Raw genomic sequence first — 12041 nt, 5'->3', positions numbered from 1 at the left:
TATAATATTAGTAGGCTTTAAGTATACCTCGGACATCCCGCTGTTAACCGTATATTAGTGTGGAGCACTTGTGAACTTTACCTCATTAAAAGAGCATCAGCAAGGTGTGCTACCGACGCCGTTGCATGCCAACAGTAAACTACTGTTTCGGTTAAAAGTCATGATGTAGTCCAAAGTAATGAAATATTAAGTATACTAAAAGGCAAATAAACTGCAGTTTTAAATAGCATAGAAATAAAAAGCAAAAAATTTGTTAGAAAAGATCATATAGATGATCTTTGCTAACATTTCTAAAAAAAACTTTTCTAACAAAAAAATATAATTTTTTTTGTTAATTCAGATTTTAAATTGCCTACGGAATTTACAAAAATTGCGCACGGTACAGTCACTCTATCCACCCTATTGTTTAAGTTTATGGGGATCTAAATACAGGTTTGAATTTAATTATTGGCATTTAAAGTATTGAAATATTATCAGAAAACTCCATAAAACGAAAAAAATCCTGAAGTTCTCGCATAAATTATAATTCTTAAGTGTGTCGGTCGGATTTGGATCCATTAAACTTGTCAAAAAGTCATGCGAAATGGTTTGGTGTCGCCAAATATGTACAACGCTGGTTCTAAAAACGCATTAAAAATTGTTTTAAAGTAAAATGCATAAAAAAACATTACTTTCAATTTAAAAAAAGTGTATACTTAGGTAGGAAATATATATTTTTATTTAAATTAATTTTTACTTGACTTTGACTTGACTTTATTTTATCGGAAAACCACTTTAGTGGAGGAAGTATTAAACTAACGTAAAGCAAATGTGATCCTTACTACTGACAAAACATCTTGTTACTTGTAAGACTCAATCTGTGCTTAAACGACGCGAATACGTATGATTAGTGTACAAACTCGGTATTTCATGCCGCTGCCGAGCACGCGAAGCTCTCGTTAGCCAAACAATTCAACCCTAAATAATAAATATATAACACGCACAAAAAACTACGGCAAATGGTATTTTTCTCGGATTGTTAATATTTTAATAGGTGCTAATGACCTCCTGTGCAGTGTTATTGCCTAAATTAATAAATCGTTTTAAATTATCAGGCCGAAGTTTTGGAAACAATGACTTCCTCCTTAATAGCTCGAAAAGGCTGTCTTTCCCCGTCATAATCTGCGTGGTTCTTAAGTCATAGCACAACCAGGTAAATAATTTACCTGGAATTTGGTGTAAGTTTCGGCATGTATAATAATTGCCTAATAAGAAATAACGAGGGGGTTGGATTTCCAACTTTAGCTTAATTTTTCTAAATGTTCTTGTATCAGTAGAAATTGCAAAAATCTCGAATCGAAAGTGTCTCTTACCACATTTGGGATTTTTGAACTCATCATTCACTATGAACTCAAAATGTCGCTTAAGTATTTTATTTTATTAGGTAGGTACCATTACTTTACACAATTAGTATCTATAGGTTAATACTTGGTTTGTGTTTCTAAGCCATTGCACTTGAAATTAAATCCTTCTCATATCTCATAGTTAAGTCTTGTCATGCCCTTCCGATAATGTAATTACGGCCACTTTGGCCGCAGCTATCTTAACAGCGTCGTTTAAGATAAATTCTTATTAGAGGGGTATAGTCGCTGCATGTTATTCAGCTGTTCAATGTTTAACGAGCAAAAATTATGGCGTGATGTTAAAATATGTTATTATTTACTTTTTTTTTTATGGCTGTGATATGCAAAGAAACTTTATGGCTTAACAGAATACAAATAACTGACAAAAATTTTAGAATGGATGGCCAGAAGTCTTAAGTTTAATAATTGTCATTGATTATGTCACTTCAGCCCTTTTCGACTAACTTACGGGATAGGTACTCGTAAATGTATTATTTACTTTCAAGAAATTTGTTTTTATTATTCTATTTCCCTACTTATACAGCACGGTAAGCCGATCATGTCTAGCGGCATTTGCAATATGTCAATATTGTGAGTAAAAATGCAAAAGTAAATAAATAACTTGGATCAACAAATTTCAGCATCAACTCAAAGGGTTATTATTCTAAATTCTAGCATGTAACCAAACGAAACAGCATTAAACACATTAAAATAGCAACAATTCAACACGCGTCGCTTGCAAGCCTGAAATGGGAACCGCTACCAATCGTAAAGGTTTAAATTTAATGGACGCTGGCTCCATAACACTGGCTGTTTTCAATTTATGCGCCAAAACATGCTCCCGACTAAAGCCAGAAATATCACGCGCGTTGATGATCGATCACCTATAAATCTAAAGATGCGCAGTGCCGAAATGTAGGTAACGACATGCACGGTATTTGAATTAAATAACTAACATAGATATTACTAGCATGTCCCCGTGGCTTCGTCCGCGTCAACTTGCATTTATGTCAGCTAGTTATACTTATAACCTTACCAACAAAAAGTTGGAAAACCCCCGACTTTGTCACTTCAAGGTTCAATATCTCAACTCATTTCAACTCGGAACATTTTTGTTGTTTTTGGTTTTGACTGCAGAAATCGATACCTAAGTATCATTAGTTGCTTAGTACCCATAACACAAGCTTTGCTAAGCTTACTTTGGGACTAGGTCAATGGGTGTGAAGTGTCCCGTGATATTTATTATTTTATTTATTATTTATTAGTCTATCTAGACGTAGCAGGTAATAGCCTATCTGCAGTTTTATCTCATTTGGCCTTTCTGCCGCATGACAGAATCGGTGGCTTTCAGCAGTTTTGTTGTTACCTGTGATCACCACTTATAGAACACCCTTCTCTTAGTGCCAGCTCTCTATGTAGAGCCAGCGGTCGGCGGTGTAGGACGCGCATGAAGCGGGGCGATCCCTACAGCATTGGCAATTTGAAGCTACAACGCAACTAACATGACGCCTGCGAGGTGGCTGATGAAACCGTCCAGGTTGAAGTAGTTCTACCAGCTTTTGATAAACAAACAAGGATATAATATTCTAGCAATTAACTGTTGCATTTATTCATTCAAGAAACATGTAGATACATTATATTTATTTTGTATCTACATGATTCTTGCAAAATATTTTTTATCTCGTACTTAGGTATAATATTTTAAGCCTTTCGTGTTCTGGATACCGCGAAAGTGGATGAACATTAATCTTTGATAATATGTTGTAAATCCACCCTAAATTCGATAAAGTTCTTTGTGACCCAAATTTGTTGTTTATACGGGACACATCACAAGGATTTAATTTTCCCACTCTTCGACGTTATACCCTCGCTAATTACCTAAACCGCAATATAATTATTCTGCGATTTCGGTGGGATAAAACAATTTAACGAGATTAATAATTAATTAATCATTGACAAATCCATTCAATCATTTGCTTTGTGCCCTCATGGCCGCTACGGTCTGGGATTAAACGAATAATATAAAGGTAAAGCTCAGCTTTTTTTGTTAAATTTAAATCGCTTGGGCTTTGATTAAAATCTGATTGGCTGTGAAGCCATGGAGCTGACACAATTAACACGCGTACCACATTCATGCAAGTCGCATACACTGTAGATTCATAAGCAAAATTAATTTTAAATATTCAGGCCCAATTATTTTTAACTCGATGAAATCTAGGAAAGAAAATACCATATAGTCAAATATAGAACCTCCTCCTGTTTTGAAGTCTGTTACAAATGGAAGGCACCTCGTCGGTGAAACATCAGCGTTGATTCATAAAGGTAGGTATGACTGGCCTAAGAGTGACTGGCCAAGCAGTGACACTTGGTATCTATAGTCCAGTCCTAAATAGCTACCTATTCCATTTACAAGCTTTTATTGAAAACAGTCATCTTGATTAATGTGATGATGATGAATGGTGATGTTATTCACCTCATTAGCAGGATGTTTCAAGATATTTTTACGCACTTACTACGTGTCTCCCTAATTTTCTCCAAATATGTATTGCTAGAGCCAAGTACCCGCTGTAAATACTACGAGTGGAAGCTGTTGTACCTCGGACAGTTTCTCCTTTTTTGATTTTTAGAAAAATAACTAATTATGGAATAAACATCAGACATTAAAATATCTAGACATACATCATTAGGCTATGTTATTCGATAAAAAACTGAGCGATTCGTTTATTAATTTTGAAACGGTAGGCTCACGAAAAAGGGAAAAGTGTCCAAGGTACAACACCCCTGATGTACCTTGGACAATCGAGGTTGTACCTTGGAGACAGGATTTTTTGTCAAAAAATATTTAGTTTTTTTTTTTTTATACGACTGGAAGGCAAACGAGCAAGTGGGTCTCCTGATGGTAAGAGATCACCACCGCCCATAAACATCTGCAACACCAGGGGTATTGCAGATACGTTGTCAACCTAGAGGCCTAAGATGGAATACCTCAAGTGCCAGTAATTTCACCGGCTGTCTTACTCTCCACGCCAAAACACAACAGTGCAAGCACTGCTGCTTCACGGCAGGATTAGCGAGCAAGATGGTGGTAGCCATCCGGGCGGGCCTAGCACAAGGTCCTACCACCTGCTTATATGTTTTACTTATTTGTAAAATCAATGACTTATTTATTGGTTATTGCTCACAGCAGTTTTCCCGCCAAGTTCGTACATATTATATTATAGATCAAACAAAAAGCTACTTAGTTTTTAGTTGAGACGCTGATTACATGATGAAATCGTATTGATAAAATGACTAAATTACTTAATTTTAAGTAAAATACCTTTCAGCATGTAGATTTCATCGGAACCAAACATATATATATATATATATATAAACATAAATATATATAAGGTATATTTGCTTGCGATGAAATCTAAATGCTGAAAGGTATTTTACTTAAAACTAAGCAACTTTTTGTTTGATCTATAATATAATATGTACGAACTTGGCGGGAAAACTGCTGTGTGCAATAACCAGTAAATAAGTCATTGATTTTACAAATAAGTAAAACATATAAGCAGGTGGTAGGACCTTGTGCAAGGCCCGCCCGGATGCCAGTTTTTAGGAAAAAATGCGTCCAAAAACGCACATCGATTAAGGTTTAGGCTGAAACAGCCCTATTATTCCGTAGCTAATGAACGTAACTTCATCATAGTTTATTGAATTTTGTTACGAAAAATTAAAACATTAAATAAATAAGCTTATTTAAAAATTCAAAAATGGTACTATTGTAAAAGGATTTTTATTTTCATGATACATGACAGCTCATTCAGCGTTTGCGTTTCGTTACTAACTTTACTTCGATACTTCCCGCCGACGGTTCAAAAGATATAGCACATGATATTAAAATAATGCCGGATCATTTAAATTTAGACGACTGTCCGAGGTAAAACTATGGCCGAGGTACTACAATTTCCCCTACTTACTAAAAATATTGGTGCCTAATTTGTAAACAATCATAAGTTAGTAAGTAATTAAAGCGTCTTATTATAAAACCACAAACATGTAATCAAATCTGTTTATCGAACAAAAAGCACTCCGATATTCTTTATCTTTTTTATTGTACGTATGTGAAGTTACGTTACACAAAGATATAGGTACCGGGTGGGCCCTGTAACAGGAGCAAAAACTTAAAACAGGTTCTGCTACTCCAATGAAACTACTTTAGTTCTGCAACTTTCAAAAATTAAGTAATTTTATCATTATGTTTATTCCAAACAAATTAAATGGTATTTTGAATGTGCGACATCCAATAGCCTAAATGACACATCGCCTGTCACGTAACAAAATGCCGGATTTCGCAATACATTGCTTGTCCAATTAAACTTTAAACTATAATAAAAATCATAATACAAGTTATTTTCAAAAGTTGTAGAACTAAATTAGCTCAAGATTAAGAGTGGAAGCTGTGGTTTAATTTTTTCCCCCGGTTACAGGGCCCACCTTGTATACCGAATGAATTGCAATTTGAATAATAAAAGCAAGACCTCAGGACATTGTGCGAAGAACAACCATGTGAGCAAACTGCGCGGTTCCATGTACAGGTTATAATATTCATAGTGTTGTTTTAGGACTATGTCAACATGAGAACTGAGCTCCGACAAAACATTAATTGAAACAGACCAACTTTTGTTTCCTGTTGCACCTTGAAAATACAAAGGCATAGTATAGAATTATAGATGTACAAAATATTACATAAATACTCATACACACTTTAAAACAATAGGTACTTTTGATCGCGTATATATATGATAATGTATGTATGTATGTAAACTCTTTATTGCACATAAAAATAAAAATACAAATACACAGAGAGGAGAACAAAGGCGAGCTTATCCCTAAAAAGGGATCTCTTCCAGCTAACCTAGATAATCTATCTAGAAACGCGGCAACGTGTCAAGGTTCAAGCTAACAGAACTGGCGAGCAGCACCATGTGTAATTTTACCCGAAACATTTGGAGCCACTTTTGACCCCCTCTTAACTCAAAAGCTATTACACGTAAACATGTCAAATTTGGTTTATTTATTGAGACTTGTGAGATACATATGTGCTCCAAATTTCATAAACACACCTCAAACGGTTATTTAGATATTAACATTCAAAAATCGTCTTTTTTATCACTGACTCACCTATAGATCAAAATTCTAACCCAGTTTCAGATGACCTAGAAAGTTCGAATTTGGCATCCAGATAGGCTACTTGACTAGTTTTCATATACGAATTATATTATAGCCTTCGCAATTTGTGAAATTGTATGTTCTTATTTTATTCTTCCGAAAATTTGGCTTGCTGCTATAGAAACTAGTCATCGAACATAGAGCTCTTCCGTGACTGTTTTAGTAGATACTTAATAATAATTCGTATATGAGAACTAGCCAAGTCAGACCTTAGGCTTCAATATATTATCCTAAGTTATAAGAAGAAATGATATTGAACTTGAACCCTTGAACTTGGCACCCATTTAGATCTCACTTCTTTTGTCGTTAAAGTCAACAATCAAGATTCAAGGCATATATCATAATATTGGACTTATGGCTTTCATTTCACATTTATGTTTTGATGAGATTTAAAACTATCAGTTTCCGTCTTTCAAAGGAGAAACTTAGAAAATTCATAAAATATACTGATTTTGATGACAGTTGGCTAAAATAAGAACTATTGGGATTTACCTAGTGTTCTATTGTTAGTATTGCAATTTATATAGTTTTCTATTTAAAACAGCTCGCACTCATATCAGTCAATGTCTTTAAGAGGTACTATGCTACATATAAATGTAGATAAACAGACACGCGTTGAACTTATAAGTTTGAAACATCCATTAAAAGAATTTAAGACGCTTGTGTGATAGTTTACTTGATTGAAGATGAAGTTAGCACAAGTTGATGTTATTACTGCCTACCTAGTTGACATAATTTATTTGCAGAAGCGTGAAACAGCTAATACGCGCGTTGCTCAGCTGCCGTAAGCACGTTCAGTAAACTGTACTCCACTAATCGAATCGACCTATAACTTGCGAGGCGCGTCTCGTAAATACGGTCCACTTTAATATCCCGTATCAGATTTAACAACGCTGTAACCTTCTCCAATAAGCGCATCGCTTAAATTTAAAATCACATACTTCAACGCGCAATTAAAACATTCGTGCCCCTGATGATCACTTAAAAGCTACTCTAAAGAGCAATCTAAAAGGTTCCTATGAATGTTTCTGCACTATGAAAACGCATGCAAACGCCCGTGATATGACAGTTCTATGTAGTGTTTAAAAAAAACTAAAAGTGCTAGATAAGGTAAGCGTCCGAGTGCTCGACACGCTACAGCCCGCTGTCACCTCTATTGGCAATGACATAAAATTAAAGATGGCAACAATATATTGTGACAGTGACGAGCACTTGTACATTTACCTTAACTACAATGTATTTGAGGTTATCAAAGCAATCTATATCTATAAAAAGTAACTGACTGGCTGATTAATGATCACTAAAACTTACTCTAAAGTTTTGAGTAAGTTTTAGTGATCATTCCAGCCAGATACTTCTTTAGAGTCTAAAGAGCAATCAAAAAGGTTTGTATGAACGCTGCTGCAATGTGAAAACGTATGCACACGGCCGCGTGATATGACAGCTCGTTGTGCGTAGTGTTTTATGAAATTTTATGCCTTTGACTGGTCCCTGTCAGTTGCTGCTTTAATTGAATCGCGCGTCAGAGCCGTGATATACGAGAGGCGAGCCGCGTCCGCGCCGCCGGCCGGCCGCCGAGCGGCGAATCCAGACCGGACAATTAATCCCGCATAAACAATTTATTCGAAGACCGTTTTATATTCGATAAATTCGACGCATCAGACACTGAAACTGTCACGGTTTTTATTATCATTTAAAACAACGACAGCTTAATTATAATCAAGTCTTAATGTTTTACGATTCAATATCGATATACGCCCTCAGGTAATGTGATTCAATTTAATAATAAGTGAAACGATCGCCTCGTCCCCGTAAGCATGTTTGCGATTCAACGGAGTTTGTATCTGGTGTTGTTTCCCCAAAGGATCTGAAGTTACCCTAAGCTGTAGCGAACTCGATCATCAACTTTAACGACCTGCGAAGTTTAGACATTAAACTCTACTTTTACTTAGTTATCAATATTTTGATGACGCAAACCATGAGTCTCGATATTTTAGAACCAGTAAAGTTCTGATTTGCTAATCCAGGTCTAACTTGAACTTTATTAAAGAGAAATCGATTTCTTCACCATCTGTAATATGGAGCTAAGTTCAAATATATATATATATATATATATATATAAATAAAATATGATATATATATTAATATGATAAATATATGATAAGAATAAAGAATATTAAGTTTATAATATTCATATTATTCATATCGAATATTATTTATATTCACATTTGAAAGCAGAAGACGTGTGAAATATAAGAACAAAATAAACAAAATTGTGTCTCGTTTTTATAACTCGGCAAATAAGTCATTGTCAGAGCTTGAGAGTTTATTCTCCATGATCGAGTCGTAAAAGCTCTACGCAAGTCGCGCGTTTTTATTGAAATCGGAATGTTTTATTGTTGTTGCAGCCGCCTCAATTTTATAAACGAGAAAACTGTTTCCATGTTCTTATCATTATTTATCAATCCTTTTAATCGCTCCAGAAGAACGTTTTACAACAGCATATTTCTTAACTAAGTTTATGATAGAACATCTATTCTATTGTGACCAAACTTCCACGAACAACATTAAGTAGATAAAATCATCCATTCGCTAACAGAAGTTAACAATTCTAGATTTCATAAAATTAATATCTCGTGCCACAGCGGGTAGGTAAACGAAACTTCGAAACGAGAAGGAACTTCTTGGAGACACGAAACTAGAAAATTTAATATTCCCGTGGCTTGTAGTTGGTAGTTACATGCAAGGAGTAAGTCGGACTCGACTTAGTGTGCATTAGCCTAGCAGCTCGCAAAACGAAGACACAAGATAGTAGGTAGTCTTTTTATATTTTAATACTTTGTGTTTATTTATTAATAGTACCTAGAGACAGTATACTTACAGTTTTAATTAGATTACCCAAATGCCTCTTATGCGTGAGAAATTTCTCTAGCTGCAGCTCCAGCGAAAGAGTTGGTAGTATAAAAAAGGGTAAACTGCCGTTTCGCCAAAATATTTTTAGCCAAATTTCACTTCCCAAAAAACTTATCGCAGTAGTTTCATTTCCCAAACGAATTTAGCATATTTACATTTCGCATTATCAAGTTTTATTACGACAAACGCAAACGTTTTCTTTTGGCTAATATTATATTCCAAAAAAATGTTTGTTCAAAATTACACTTCGCACACGAACCAATCACAAAAACCAACTGCTACCATAAGAGTAGGTTAGGTTAGATTAGAACTGCGTCCTCCATAGAAACGAACTGCTATCAGAAAAGTAGGTTAGGTTAGGTTAGAATTGCGACCCCCACAGAAACCAACTGCTACTACAAAAGTAGGTTATTATGCAATACAATATTTTGGGAAGCGTACTTTATGCCAAACGATACATTTGACTAAATAATACTTGGTAATATGAAACATGACTACTTAAGTAATTATTTTTGAAACAATAATTTGCCAAAAAATAATTACTAACCTAACCTAACCTATCTTATCTTTCACGCCAAGACAGCACAATGCAAGCACAGCTGCTTAGTGCCTATAATAGTGGTAGCGTTCCTGACAGATCTTGCAGATCCGCAATAATTTCCGTCATCACGATCCGTCTTGCCTCCCTGGCCTCTGGCAAATTGCAGGCTACTTCATTTATTTACGTGCTCGCATTAAAATATGTACTCGATTTTTAATGTAAAAAGGGGCTTTTAAGTTCCATGAATAATAACGTAGTAGCTTAGTGGACCGCAATGTAATGGCAAAAGTTATTATGCGTTAAATAGAAAGAAATAAAATGTAGCTTCCCTATATGGAGAGTAAATAATGCTGATACATGATTATTAAGAATATCATAATATTTTTATCACACCTCTCCTTCAGAAAAGTAAATTTTCCTCCCTGACGAGAGGGAGCAAAGTTCAACTTTTCTGTTCAAGGCTTTTCTAAGTGTTTTATTGTAAATAGCATTTTTTGAAGTTGATATTTGTAAAGCCACGCCATTTTCTATGCTGGTCGTTCATTAATAATATTTAGGTTTTTTTTTCAAGTTTCTTAATGTTCGGTGTGAAAAGTTGTATGAGCCACTCGGGAGAAAAATTATTTTCATCATGGGCGTTAGCACTTGAATCCCTCATTACGCTCAGGATTCTACTTTAGAATCCCTCGCTACGCTCAGAATTCTATTGTAGAATCCTTCGCTACATTCTGGATTCAATGTACGCCCTCGCCGTAAATACACCATTTTGCTCCCTTGTGACACAATAGTTATTTGCTCCCGAGTGGCTCATACAACTTTTCACACCGAGCATTAAGAAACTTGAAAAAAAATCTTACTATTATTTAAGAACAACCAGCATAGAAAATGGCGTGGCTTTACAATTATCAACTTCAAAAAATGGCATTTGCAATAAAACACTTAGAAAAGCCTTGAACAGAAAAGTTGCCATTTGCTCCCTCTCGTCAGGGAGGAAAAGTTACTTTTCTGAAGGAGAGGTGTGAAAATAACTATTTATTATATCTAAAGGAAAATAAATACAGGCATACCTTTCACAGCAGAATCGATTATTTCAACATGGCGTAACGTTAGCGGCACTGGTTCCGCGACTAGGTCCAGCTGTGGGTGGCCAGCATTCCGCTTCTGTTCCGTCAGAAATATGGCGTAAGATCTTAGGCGGAGCAGAGGACACTTAACAGCGCGAAAACTTTCCACCCAAATTGTAGCGCCACTAAAACGCAGATCCTTCGCAGCACCAAACTTAACCACAACACCTACATCGTTCAAGTCACCCTTTAAAACACGACGAATAATCACTTTATAAGTTCTCGAGTCATTATTGCCAATGTTCACTCCATAAACCCTACCCGTAAAAACATATTTCGACAGCAAAGTAACGCGTTTCAAAAAAACCTTACTGTAAACAGTACTACAGTTAAACGAGGCAAATCGTTGACGTCTGTGAAGCACTCTTGCACGGCGCCCCGATAATTGCGCATCCATATTGACGGTGCCAAATATGAGGGCCAACAACACGAACACTGCGACAGCCCGCATTTCGGATAAATAAACAATTACAACATGCAGCTCACTGGGTCATGGCACTGGCGGTCTTTTTCAAGTGAGCGTTTCCGTTATCACAAAAAGAGTAAACGGTTAGAGATCGTTCAGGGCGTGCGCACGAGCGCGACTCGCGCCGCAGGCTGCGCGGCGCGCCCGGCTAGCACCCACTCACTCCAGATCGTTCACCAACCCCACATATTTCCATACTGATTGGTCTCGCGTAAATAACACCACGCACCTTGTAATAGAACACCCGGCGATTGGATGCGACGTTTATCGCCAACACCATCTTGATTTGTCGCGGAACAAACTAATGCTTCCTTTTCCAGGTCTTTATAGAACGACCATTCGTTATCCAAATGTCTCTATAAACGTAATGTAGTACAAAAGATGCCAATAAATAAAGC

The sequence above is a fragment of the Choristoneura fumiferana genome, chromosome 18, assembly GCF_025370935.1.
Source record: "Choristoneura fumiferana chromosome 18, NRCan_CFum_1, whole genome shotgun sequence".
In the NCBI taxonomy this organism is placed as follows: domain Eukaryota; kingdom Metazoa; phylum Arthropoda; class Insecta; order Lepidoptera; family Tortricidae; genus Choristoneura; species Choristoneura fumiferana.
Note: the sequence above shows the minus strand (reverse complement) of the source record.